The sequence below is a fragment of the Oryx dammah genome, unplaced genomic scaffold (genome assembly GCF_014754425.2).
Source record: "Oryx dammah isolate SB20612 unplaced genomic scaffold, SCBI_Odam_1.1 HiC_scaffold_16, whole genome shotgun sequence".
Lineage (NCBI taxonomy): Eukaryota > Metazoa > Chordata > Mammalia > Artiodactyla > Bovidae > Oryx > Oryx dammah.
The window spans coordinates 42,125,301-42,139,666 of NW_024070200.1; the positions used below are offsets into that span (position 1 = coordinate 42,125,301).

General features: G+C 45.6%; 1 pseudogene; it reads left to right on the forward strand.

The window, feature by feature from the left end:
- Nucleotides 1–1,885: 1,885 nt before the first annotated feature.
- On the forward strand, nucleotides 1,886–2,133 carry LOC120875549 (annotated as a pseudogene).
- The last annotated feature ends 12,233 nt before the right edge of the window (nucleotides 2,134–14,366 follow it).

The following is a 14,366-nucleotide window of genomic DNA, read 5'->3' on the forward strand; positions in this document are numbered from 1 at the left end:
CAGGGACCCAGGCTGTCTCCTTCCTGTGTCTCCACCATCTCAACACTAGCTGAATTCAGAGTTCCAGAACAGAGGACAAGAGAGCATAGAGACTTATACATGGGCTTTTCAAGGCCTCAGGCCAGATCTGACACATGTCATTTTCATTCATGATCAACTGTCTAGAACTTACCCTCTGACCATGCCCAACCAGCAGGCAGCTAGAAAGAGCACAAGGATGCTCAGTGAGCACTCAGTGTCTCAGCTACAGTCTGGTCACCAAATATTCCTTTTCTCCCTTTTCCCACACACACAAAAAAAACACTTCCAGCCCATGAGCGATGACCCATCGCCCCATCAATTTATAGCTCCCCGCTCAAAAGATCAGAATCTCCAGCAGACACACAGGTCCTTGTATCAAGCCAGAAGTGGCTGCTCTCGGTTCTGAGAAGCATCTTTCTAGAGCAGGCGTCGGCAAACTTCTTCAGGGCCAGAAAGTAAATATGTTAGGCTTGGGGGCCATGAGGTCTCTGCTACAGCTATTCAACCCTGCCATCGTAATGCAAAAACAGTCACTGACACTCTGTACATGAACGGGCATGGCAGAGAAGGAGATGGTTGGAATGGCATCACCGACTCAATGGACATGAGTTTGAGAAACTTCGGGAGACAGTGAAGGACAGGAAAGGCTGGTGTGCTGCAGTCCATGGGGTCATGAAGAGTTAGACACAACTGAGTGACTGAACAACTGCTCTCAGAGGGCACTGCATTTACTGCTTGTCAAGGACACCTTTTGGAAAGTTTTCCATTTTCCATTGTCTCCTTGGCCACCTGTGCAGTAGATGTTGGAAAGCCTATGTCCCTTGGGGGCTGTTTTCCTCAGCCTTTTTGATGCCTGTGCGTGGTTGGAGTTTCAGGGTGCTTAGAAGGTTAAAAGTCTCAAATCATCATAGGCTTTCTAAGGCCAGGGTTCTTTTTTTTTTTTTGGCAGTCTGACTCTCAGACAACTCAGTAGTCACTTTCCAGTTCCATCTTCCAGGAACCACACCCACTGTTCTTTCAAGACTTGGTTCCTAGAGCTGCTGTATTTGTTTATTTCATGTCCCCAATCCTCTTTCACTCAGTACAACAGTGGCTGCCTTCAGGCCACCTACAGCCACAAGCATGAAATTCCTACCCTTCCTCTGTTTGCTCTGAGACATAAAAATCAGAGGGAAATTTTAATTATAGGTGTCAGACCCCATCTTTCATTTGATTTTTGCCCTGCTTCCAACTGGACACGGCACTGGGTACCACACCCTGAATGTGAATTTGCCTTTGGCTACTCTGAAGTCTTTCTCAATCCCATTTCTGACGCTATCATCTCAAGGCGGTTCATTTTTCCAGCCTTCATTTCTGGCCTTTCTCCATTCCCTGTTATTACTCTTAGAAATGAGTCGATTCTTTGCTGTGTGCATCTTTTCCTTGTAACACCTTGTTAAACATAGCCAGCAACAACTAATGCGATTACCACCATTCCGATTTTCCAACCACTTTCCCCAGAGCTACAAGTTCATTAAGAACCAAATGTACCTTCCAGGTGATCACAGGAGACTAATAATAAATATTTCACCACTGCATAAGAGGGGCTGAGTGTTCCTCCAGTCCCATTTCCTTACTGCCATTTACCTAACTGATATATCGATATGCACTGCAGGTTTTTGTTACAGCAGCTTCTTACTTTTACTATCAACTTCTAAATTAGTCTGAATAAGCTAGGGTGTATTATGGGCACCCCCTAATTCAGTGGTTTAACACTTGCTTGCTCACATAAAGTCACAGATAAATCTGGCTGCATTCTGTGGCATATACAATATACATTAAGGTTTTCCACCCAAGTGGGTGATGGAAGCCACTGGACCCTGCCATGGAGGGGTCCAGCGAGCCACAGCTAGATGCTAAGGTCAAGTCACCAGCTGGCTCAGAGATTTTCAGCGGAAGCTGGAGATGGCTGTGAGCTCAGACAGTTGCAGATTACTTAAGTGTCCTTATGTTTCAAAGTGGCAGATCATTGAGGTCAAGTAAAGAACAAGTTTTTCTGAAATGACAATTCCACATTTTCTGAATTTCTACAGACTGTTCAAGGAAGTTGCTGTAATTATTGAAACTATGTGAAAAATGATTACTTGGTTGGTGAATTGCTATCATCGTTCTAAAATCATGGACTTCATGGGGCTTCCCTGGTGGTCCAGTTAGGACTTCTCCTTTCAATGCAGGGGGTGTGGGTTAGGACCCCACATGCCTTGTAGCCAAAAAGAAACAAAGCATAAAACAGAAGCAATATTGTAACAAAATCAATAAAGACTTTAAAAATGGTCCACATCCAAAAAAAAAAAAAATTAAAATAAAAAAAAACTACCACTAATTAAAAAAAAAAAAAAGGACTTCACTTTCTGCAACAAAATAGCCTAAGGATCAAATGATAAGTACTGAATGAAAATTACACCTTGGGTTTTCCACTTTTTAAATAATAAAAAAAAGAATCAAGCAGGAAAAAATATAAAAATAAGATATATATTAAGAAAACACATCAAAAATTAGAGAAACATTTTCTTTTCCTCAGTCATCCACATTGAGTATTTATTGCTTTGTAATCAGAATATGGACTTCCCATGTGACTCAGTGTTACAGAATCTGCCTGCCAATGCAGGAGACACAGGTTTGATCCATGGATTGGGAAGACCCTTGGAGATGGAAATGGCAACCTATTCCAGTATCCTTGCCTGGCAAATCCCATGGACAGAGGAGCCTGGCGGGCTCCAGTCCATGGGGTCATAGATAGTCAGACATAACTGAGCAACTAAACAACAAAAATCAGAAAAAGATTACAAATACTTAAATCATCAGCTTATTCAGCTACTTGGGAGATACACTTAACAGTTCAGCTGACTTGATCCTTTGAAAACTGCATTCTCTATATGGGCCTTTCAAGAATCTCTTTAAGATGATACACTACCCCTGAAATTATCACAACATTGTTAATCGGCTATATTCCAAAACAAAATAAAAAGTTAAAAAAGAAAAGATTATAAAAAGAAACAACCCACCAGTTAAAAGAGCAAAATATATACTTAAGTTTACCTTTACTCTTCATGGCACAAGGGATGAAGAACTGTGTCTTGGGGTTGGATGACGAGGCTTTTATGCCTGTATATGTTTGTTCAGTGTAAAACACTCCATGAACCAAGTTCAAGGACACTAGCAGCAAAAGGGCTATTTGTGGCAGCATGTTCTCAGATGGATTCTGAAAAACAGGAAAGAATAATTTCATACAGCTTCGTCACTGACCTGTTTTATTTTTCTAATGTTGTATAGATGAATTCTTTAGTTATCTACTTTTGCTAGCCTTTTCCTATATATTCTGAATATATTCCATAAATTAATGAGCATTATAATTTTGTTAATCATACAAATATGTCTTATTTGGTTTTGAAAACCACATCCAGGTAACCAAGTAAAAATAAAGTGATTCAAATAAAAGGAAAAAAAAAATGATCATCTGGTACACAGGCCCTTCCTTCTCCTGGGATGGCCTTTCCTATGAGAAGTCTTTCTGTTTTTATTTTATTATTATTCTTTTTATTGGAGATAATTGCTTTACGATGTTATGTTAGCTCCTGCTGTACAACAATGAATCAGCTATATGAATACGTATATCCCCTCCTTCCTAAGCCTCCCTCCCAACCCCCATCCCACCCCTCTAGGTCCTCACAGTGCACTGAGCTGAGCTCCCTGTGCTATACAGCAGCTTCCTTGTATTATATTATACTAGCTATCTGTTTTACACATGGCCCTGCATATATGTCAGTGCTACTCTCCCAGTTTGTCCCACCCTCCCCTTTCCCTGGTTCATCTGTACCTATTTTTCTAGATTCCATATATATGGGTTAATATATAATACTTGTTTTATGAGAAGTGTTTCTAATCTCCAAACCATCCTGGAGTCTGTTCTCCCAATAGTCCTATGTATTTAATGGTCACATCGGGATATGGTAGTAATACTTTAAATTTGCCTGCATGCTAAGTCACTTCAGTCGTGTCCAACTCTTTGCAACCCCATGGACTGTAGTCCACCAGGCTCCTCTGTCCATGGGATTCTCCAGGCAAGGATACTGGAGTGGGTTTTTGGACCCTCCTTCAGGGGCTCTTCCTAACCCTGGGATCAAATCCACATCTCTTACATCTGCCTGCATTGGCAGGCAGGTTCTTTACCACGAGCACCCCAGGGGAAGACCATCTGCTGTGCTAAAGGGAGAGCAAAGGGACTACCTCTGCCTAGAAGGCCAAGGGAAGCTGTCATGACCACTAAACATAGGTGGCTCCAATGGGACAGGTCTGTGTGCCTAGAATTTGCTGGGACTCAAAGAACCCATGACTGATCCTATGAACTAGAAGCCAATCACATCAGAGAAAGAATGTGGGCATCTTAGTCCTGTCCAGAAGGTGTCTTGGAAGAGCAAACAGACCTCAGCAGGATAGACTCAGAAACATGGGGGATTCCCAGGGACTGAGAGCATTTGTCTTCCATGGAAAACTCTAGAAAAGATCCCAGGAGTGGGAGATATGCCCAGAGATAACATCCTCAAGATAGATGCTCACTGGGACTTCCCTAGCCGTCCAGGGTTAAAACTCCACCCTTTCACTGCAGGGGGCATGGGTTCCATCCTTGGAAATAATATTCCAGGTGCTTCTTGGTGTGGTCAGAAAAAAAAAAAGAAGAAGAAGAAAGAAAGAAAGAAAAGAAAAACACTCATCATGGCCATTGGCCAAGATGGGAGAACAAAGAAGCTGGGTCTCTTAGCACTTACTATCAGGAAAGAAGTTTTCTCATGTCCTGATCTCTTTTACTCCTCCCAAGCTCTTACCCCAAAAGGGTCAGAAAGTGCAGTGGGTAAGATGGGAGAGAAGACCTAGTGAGGGACCTCCTGCCATCAAGGGGCCAAGCTGGGAGAGGAAGGCGGGCTCAATTTTCCATCAAGTCCAGAATTTGATTATTACCTGGGAAAAATGACTTTTTAATTGCTAACTGGAGTCCATGTTTAAGTGTTCAGCAACACAAGGTAGCTAAAGGACACTTTAGAACTGAAGAGACTCATTGAGTATTCATCCAGGGGACAGGGAGGAAATACTTCCCCTAGAACAGGAAGAAGGGCCAGGCCTTGAGAGACAGGATGAAGTCCCTTTATGATCCCATCCCTTCTCTGTTCAGGATTCAGTTCAGTTCAGCCACTCAGCCATGTACGACTCTTTGCGACCCCATGAATCGCAGCATGCCAGGCCTCCCTGTCCATCACCAACTCCTGGAGTTCACTCAAACTGACATCCATCGAGTAGGTGATGCCATCCAGCCATCTCATCCTCTGTCGTTCCCTTCTTCTCTTGCCCCCAATCCCTCCCAGCATCAGAGTCTTTTCCAATGAATCAACCCTTCACATGAGGTGGCCAAAGTACTGGAGTTTCAGCTTTAGCATCATTCCTTCCAAAGAACACCCAGGGCTGATCTCCTTCAGAATGGACTGGTTGGATCTCCTTGCAGTCCAAGGGACTCTCAAGAGTCTTCTCCAACACCACAGTTCAAAAGCATCAATTCTTCAGTGCTCAGCTTTCTTCACAGTCCAACTCTCATATCCATACATGACTACTGGAAAAACCATAGCCTTGACTAGACGGACCTTCGTTGGCAAAGTAATGTCTCTGCTTTTGAATATGCTATCTAGGTTGGTCATTAACTTTCCTTCCAAGGAGTAAGCGTCTTTTAATTTCATGGCTGCAGTCACCATCTGCAGTGATTTTGGAGCCCCCCCAAATAAAGTCTGACACTGTTTCCACTGTTTCCCCATCTATTTCCCATGAAGTGGTGGAACCAGATGCCATGATCTTCGTTTTCTGAATGTTGAGCCTCAAGCCAACTTTTTCACTCTCCTCTTTCACTTTCATCAAGAGGCTTTTTAGTTCCTCTTCACTTTCTGCCATAAGGATGGTGTCATCTGCATATCTGAGGGTATTGATATTTCTCCCAGCAATCTTGATTCCCGCTTGTGCTTCTTCCAGCCCAGCATTTCTCATGATGTACTCTGCATAGAAGTTAAATAAGCAGGGTGACAATATACAGCCTTGACGTACTCCTTTTCCTATTTGGAACCAGTCTGTTGTTCCATGTCCAGTTCTAACTGTTGCTTCCTGACCTGTGTACAATCTACTCACTGGCAAAGACCCTGATGCTGGGAAAGATCGAAGGCAGAAGAAGAGGGCAGCAGAGGGTAACATGGTTAGATAGCATCACCAAGTCAATGGATATGAACTTGGGCTGACTTTGGGAGATAGTGAGGGACAAGGGAGGCCTGCTGTGCCACAGTCCATGGGGTTGCAAAGAAGCAGACTTGACTTAGCAACTGAACAGTAAACAATAAGTAAAACAGAGGACAGGTGGATACAAACGGACTGTGAGAGTCAGAGAGATGACAGAGAGAGGAAGAGGGAAGGGGATGACAAGAGAGAGAGCGGAGAAGCAGGGAGGGAGGAGATGGGCAGCTCACAGCGACAGCGGAAGAGAGAATGAGAGAGAAAAAGAGGTGTGGGGCTTTTCCTTGGTGGTCCAGTGGTTAAGACTTGTCCTTTCAATGCAAAGTGTGGGTTCGAACCCTGGTCGGGGAGCTGAGATCCCACATGCCTCATGACCAAAGAAACCGAAACATAAAACAGAAGCAATACTGTAACAAATTCTATAAAGGCTTTTAAAATGGCCCATATTTTAAAAAAAACAAAACTTAGAAAAAGAGAAGAGAGGGAAGAGGAACCACTGCTACGTCAATGCCCAGCTAGCCTCATCCTTGACCTTCATTCTGCCCTAGTGGCAGGGACCATCTGCGTCCTGCCCACCCCCTTGGTGGCTTCCCACTGCCAGCACTGAAGCCCCTGCGCCTGCAGGCTTTCTCCCAGCCCACTCCCTGCTGCAGGCAGAAAAGTCAGGAAGCTGATGGCCTCGGGGCAGCCCTCAACAATGGCCGAGGGAAGGTGAAGAAGAAATCTCCCCGTGTTTGCCTCCCGCAGAGGAGATGAGGCTGCCTTTCTGGCTCCTCCGTGGATGGTGTTTTAGGTGCCCCAAGGACACCTGCTAATAAAGCACTTTCTATTGACTTCCTTGTTTCCCATCATCTCAGAGAGATTCCCATCAAATAAACTACCTGCACTCGCATCTTTCTCTCAAGGTCTATTTCCTGGGGCCCTGAGAAAGCCATTCTTCTTCCCACACTCATCCCAGGAGTAGAAACCTGTTCCTCTTGTCTTTGCCTCCCCAGGATGGTGGAGACAGTTTCTAACATATCTGCCCTCTCCTCACCTCTCTTCTATTGACTGACCAGAGTACCGTCCCTTCTGGGGAAAAGGGGAAGAACGCAGATCCCCGAGTTCTCCCATCATCTGGCCAGCCCCCAGGGACCCCAGGGGTCCCACCAGCCCCAGGCAGGCCAGGCAGCGTCCCAGAGCGGCTCACACGTCGCCCCTGGCACCTTGGTCTAGGGCAGCGCCGCTTCCTGCCCGTCTGTTGGGAGCACTCACAGGAGACGTGAGCAGATGTCTGGCAGATGTTCAGCCTTGTTCGCACCAGCCAACAATAACAGAGCTGAGAGACGACGCTGCAGGGGGAGGAAGGGAGGCGGCTCTGGCCCCACAGCTGGGGATACGCCATAGAGACACTCTCTCCCCTCCCTCTGGGGGAGGAGATGGGGTGGGGGGTGGGGGTCTGTGTGTGACCTGGCTGCAGTGAATTAAGAGTTTGGAGCCCTTGGTGTCAGTGCTCGGGGCAGAATCCTGGGTGCATCAGCCTATTGCACTCAGTGCCCCCGACAGAACCCCCAAACCAATGACAGGCAGCCTGGCTGCCCTGGGAGACCTGGAGAAGACGCAGGAATTCTGGTCTATCAGATGGCAGGTTTCCCAGCATGGCCCACGGTCCCCTCCTATACAGATTGGGACATCTGTAGGGCTCTCTCCACTGAGACTGGACACATCCCCCATCCTGCTCTGCACAGGGCTCCAGAGAGACTTGACGCATCCCCAGAGCTGGTACCCAAGATGAAGCCCACATATCACCCCTCCAGGCTTGTGAAATGCAGCTGGGGGCTGAACCCCCAGGTATGCCAAGGCCGACTGGGGTGCCCAGGAAACTGAGCACTGCCCTCTGCTGAGAAAAGTCCCCGTGTAGGCCCACCACGGCTCATGGCAGCTCCCAGTCTTTTCCACACCCCGCCACTGCCTCCTGCTGCCAGAACTGAACAACTCTGGAGCAGCGAACTCTGCCTTACACTCACCCTCTCATTCATTCAATCGTGCCCTGCAGCCTTGGTCCTCCTGGCCCCCTTCAGAGGACACCTTTAAAGCAGCTCTGAATGCAAACTCGAAGGCAGAGGGAATGCCAATTTGTGTGCAATCCTGGGCAGCTCTAGAGGAGAAAATGGCAACCCACTCCAGTATTCTTGCCTGGGAAATACCATGGGCAGAGGAGCCTGATGGGCTACAGTCCATGGGGTCACAGTCAGACATAACCTAGTGATTGATGACTGAGCATGCACACCGGGCAACTCAGTTTACCTCTCCAAGTTTTCACCTGTAAATTGGGGAGAGGAGAGGGGGGAAGATCTTAGCATGAACACTGAGGATACAGAGATGAAAATTACGTATGCATATGTGCACTTTCTGTATTTGAAGTGTTCACAGTCACGTGGAGGAGAAAGAGATTTAAAAATGAGGATGCAGCAATGACAGGCAGCACACAAAGAGCACAGAGGTGCAGGAGAGGCACAAGTCTCCATGATAACTGATACGATGACAGACATGGTACTGGATGGAACACTGGATGCTCAGGATATACAACCACACAGCAAGCCTATGAGATGGGGGACATCTTAGTCATTCTTTCACCTATGAGTGAATGGAGCCTCAAGGAAGTACAGAGACTTCCAAGGTCACACACCTAGGAAGTGACCAATGCATGCCTGCGTGCTCAGTTGCGGCTGACTCTTTGTGACCCCATGGACTGTGGCCCGCCAAACTCCTCTGTCCATGGGATTCCCCAGGCAAGAACACTGGAGTGGATTGCCATTTCCTTTTCCAGAGGATCTTTCTTGCCCAGGTGTTGACCCTGTGTCCCCTGCACCGGCAGGCAGATTCTTCATCCCTGAGCCACCTGGGAAGCCTGAAGTAACCGGTCTCCTCACTGAGTTCTCTGACCCCAGAGTGTGTCTTATAACTTATTATCCTCCTGCCATTCATAAGAATACATTATGTCAATTCATTTAATCTTATAAACAAGTCTGAGAGGAAGTCAGTAGTCCAGCAGAGAACACTGAGGCTTGGCAAGGAGGGGGACCAGAGAGAAGCAGAAAGGGCTTTGAATGACTGGACATCACACTGCTGTCACTCAGGGAAGCTTCAGATCCCAGGGTCCCAGGCCTGTGTGCTTAGCACAATTTCCTGGGGAGAAGACCAGATTTCAGACGGAATGTCTATATAGAGTCCCAGAGGGGCCATATTCAAACCTGAACGTCCCCTGGCACAACCCCTTGGAATGCTGTTTTTTAAAAGAACCCTTTACATTCACCTAGTATACTGTTTCTTTTACAAGGAAAAGAAATGAACTGATCCCCTAACTGCAGTGCTTTTATGGTTTTTCCCCTCTTTAAATCTACAGTTTTGAAAACTGGAAACTCCCTCATATTTTGAAATTAAGCTCAACTGATTGAGCGACTTCACTTTCACTTTTCACTTTCATGCATTGAAGAAGGAAATGGCAACCCACTCCAGTATTCTTGCCTGGAGAATCCCAGGGATGGTGGAGCCTGGTGAGCTGCCGTCTATGGGGTCTCACAGAGTCCGACACGACTGAAGCGACTCAGCAGCAGAAGCAGCAGCTGAGCCCGGGCAGCCGACTTGTTAGCGTTTTTAACACTGACATCTTGTGGCCGCTTTGGAAAACTGCAAGACTAAATATGCAGGGGAGAAACTGGTCCCTTTCTCTCTCTGTCTCTTTTTTTTCCTTCCTTCCTTTCTTTCTCTTCCTTCCTTTTAATTGAAATATAGTTGATGTGCAATATTATGTTAGTTTCAGGTGTACTATATCACAATTTAACATTTGCAGGCATTATGTAATGATCACCACCTGTCCCTATACAAAGTTATTACAATATTCTTGACCTTTATGCTGTACATGACATCCTCGTGGCTTATTTCATAACAGGAGGTTTGTACCTTTTACTCCCCAAAACCTATTTCACCCAGTTCTCCATTCCCCTCCCATCTGGCAACCACCCATTTTTCTCTGTATCTATGAATCTGTTTTCATTTTTTTTTTTTTTTAGATTCCACATGGAAGTGGATCATACTGCATTTGTCTTTGTCTGACTGATTTCACTTTGCATAATGCCTTCTAGATCCATCCAGGAGATTTCAGCATCTGTATGAATCTTACCCCAGTTACTTCCATTCTCCAAAGGACTTAACTGATTGTGAGACTAATCAACTTTGGTCCCTGTGGGCTCTGACATTCTGGTTCTGTCACTGCTTTTCTTCAGGAGAAGAAAAAAAAGGCATCTCATTATCTTCATTGGAACTTACTTTGAAATGTTTACTGAAGGCTTGAATTATTTCTCATATAATTTCAAGTTAATGCCTTTTGCCTTATTTTTCTAATGGCATGATTGTGGTTTTCTCTTTCACTTAAAAGAGTTCTTTACAAACTTTAATTTTTCTTTTGCCATGCGGCAGGTGGGATCTTAGTTCCCCAACAAGGGATTGAACCCACAATCTCTGCACCGGAAATGTTAGGGGAAGCACACTGATTGAGACCGCCCACCCTGGCCAGGCACCATAGTAACCATTTGCATGAGTTGTTTTATGACAGGAGATCCTGATAAGGAATGCTGCTAAGTCGCTTCAGTCGTGTCCGACTCTGTGCGACCCCATAGACAGCAGCCCACCAGGCTCCCCTGTCCCTGGGATTCTCCAGGCAAGAGTACTGGAGTGGGGTGCCATTGCCTTCTCCGACTGGGTAGGATTAGGGGGTTGGATATTAGAGAGTATTTCCCTCCCAAGGCCAGCTATTTTCTGGTTGTCTCTCCAGAAGATTGTAGAGGCAACCTTGTGGGTCTGGATGGGGCTCAGGAAAAAAGCATGAAACAGGACAGAAGGGGGCAGAGCACAACCTTTGAAAGAATGACATAGCACAAGGGTATAAGTATAATGTAAACCAATTAAAATCAGTTGGGTCCAAGATGACAAGTCAAATTCAAGTAAACCTTAATCTCCAATCTATAAACCAACAGACACACCCAGAGGTGGCAGGACAGCTCCAAGGCAAGGTCAAAAGATGGAGTAGGTGGTTCCCCAATGGCCTGGATGATCCTCTCACTCATTAGCATATGAATTCCACGCCCTCACAAAACCTCAGTTTAGTTCAGTCACTCAGTCGTGTCCAATTCTTTGCGACCCCATGAATCACAGCACGCCAGGCCTCCCTGTCCATCACCAACTCCTGGAGTTCACTCAGATTCACGTCCATCGAGTCAGTGATGCCATCCAGCCATCTCATCCTCTGTCGTCCCCTTCTCCTCCTGCCCCCAATCCCTCCCAGCATCAAAGTCTTTTCCAGTCAATGGCAGCCCACTCCAGTACTCTTGCCTGGAAAATCCCATGGACGGAGGAACCTGGTGGGCTGCAGTCAATGGGGTCGTTAAGAGTTGGACATGACTGAGCAACTTCACTTTCATGCATTGGAGAAGGAAATGGCAGCCCACTCCAGTGTTCTTGCCTGGAGAATCCCAGGGACAGGGGAGCCTGGTGCATGCCGTCTATGGGGTCGCACAGAGTCGGACACGACTGAAGTGACTTAGCAGCAGCAGCAGCAGCAGCAACTCTTCGCATGAGGTGGCCAAAGTACTGGATCTTCAGCTTTAGCATCATTCCTTCCAAAGAAATCCCAGGGTTGATCTCCTTCAGAATGGACTGGTTGGATCTCTTTGCAGTCCAAGGGACTCTCAAGAGTCTTCTCCAACACCACAGTTCAAAAGCATCAATTCTTCGACACTCAGCCTTCTTTACAGTTCAACTCTCACATCCATACATGACTCCTGGAAAAACCATAGCCTTGACTAGACGGACCTTAGTCAGCAAAGTAGTGTCTCTGCTTTTGAATATACTATCTAGGTTGGTCATAACTTTTCTTCTAAGGAGTACTTCTTTTAATTTCATGGCTGCAGTCACCATCTGCAGTGATTCTGGAGCCCCCCAAAATAAAGTCTGACACTGTTTCCATTGTTTCCCCATCTATTTCCCATGAAGTGATGGGACCAGATGCCATGATCGTTTTCTGAATGTTGAGATTTAAGCTAACTTTTTCACTCTCCTCTTTCACTTTCATCAAGAGGCTTTTTAGTTCCTCTTCACTTTCTGCCTTAAGGGTGGTGTCATCTGCATATCTGAGGGTATTGATATTTCTTCTGGCAATCTTGATTCCAGATTGTGTTTCTTCCAGTCCAGCGTTTCTTATGATGTACTCTGCATAGAAGTTAAATAAGCAGGGTGACAATATACAGCCTTGACATACTCCTTTTCCTATTTGGAACCAGTCTGTTGTTCCATGTCCAGTTCTAACTGTTGCTTCCTGACCTGCATACAGATTTCTCAAGAGGCAGGTCAGGTGGTCTGATATTCCCATCTCTTTCAGAATTTTTCACAGTTTATTGTGATCCACACAGTCAAAGGCTTTGGCATAGTCAATAAAGCAGAAATAGATGTTTTTCTGGAACTCTCTTGCTTTTTCCATGATCCAGTGGATGTTGGCAATTTGATCTCTGGTTCCTCTGCCTTTTCTAAAACCAGCTTGAACATCAGGAAGTTCACGGTTCACGTATTGCTGAAGCCTGGCTTGGAGAATTTTGAGCATTACTTTACCAGCATGTGAGATGAGTGCAATTGTATGGTAGTTTGAGCATTCTTTGGCATTGCCTTTCTTTGGGATTGGAATGAAAACTGACCTTTTCCAGTCCTGTGGCCACTGCTGAGTTTTCCAAACTTGCTGGCATATTGAGTGCAGCACTTTCACAGCATCATCTTTCAGGATTTGAAATAGCTCCACTGGAATTCCATCACCTCCACTAGCTTTGTTCATAGTGATGCTTTCTAAGGCCCACTTGACTTCACATTCCAGGATGTCTGGCTCTAGATGAGTGATCACACCATCGTGATTATCCGGGTCTTGAAGATCTGTTTTGTACAGTTCTTCTGTGTATTCTTGCCACCTCTTCTTAATATCTTCTGCTTCTGTTAGGTCCATATCATTTCTGTCCTTTATTGAGCCCATCGTTGCATGAAATGTTCCCTTGGTATCTCTCATTTTCTTGAAGAGATCTCTAGTCTTTCCCATTCTGTTGTTTTCCTCTATTTCTTTGCATTGATCACTGAAGAAGGCTTTCTTATCTCTCCTTGCTATTCTTTGGAACTCTGCATTCAGATGCTTATATCTTTCCTTTTCTCCTTTGCTTTTTGCTTCTCTTCTTTTCACAGCTATTTGTAAGGCCTCCCCAGACAGCCATTTTGCTTGTTTGCATTTCTTTTCCATGGGGATGGTCTTGATCCCTGTCTCCTGTACAATGTCACAAACCTCATCCCATAGTTCATCAGGCACTCTATCTATCAGATCTAGACCCTTAAATCTATTTCTCACTTCCACTGTATAATCATAAGGCATTTGATTTAGGTCATTCCTGAATGGTCTAGGGGTTTTCCCTACTTTCTTCAATTTGAGTCTGAATTTGGTAATAAGCAGTTCATGATCTGAGCTACAGTCAGCTCCTGGTCTTGTATTTGTTGACTGTATAGAGCTTCTCCATCTTTGGCTGCATATAATATAATCAATCTGATTTCGGTGTTGACCATCTGGTGATGTCCATGTGTAGAGTCTTCTCTCTAGCCAGGCCTAATTCCGTGGCCCCAGCCCTTGCCCTTGGCAATGATTCATACCCTGAAGAGTGGCTTCTCTCTGGATCCTAACAAATCCACCTCTTATCGCTTTGTCTCTCAATGAATTTTTGCAATGAGACATCAGGGCCTGCGCTTCATTAGTTTTGGCCGAGCTTGAGTCCCGGGAGAGAGCTGAAGGACAGGAGGAAAAAGCAGTGGGGAAAACTTGCCAAGGAGTCCCCTTTATAGCCCGCTGGAAAATTTGCTAAATATCTGACCAGTGCTCAGTTTCATTGGTCTGATCCTTGGCACAGAGAAGATAAAGGACAGAAGAACCCCCACCAGCTTGTGTAACAGCTACTGGCGCTCAGCAGATAGCGCCTTTGGGACATGCT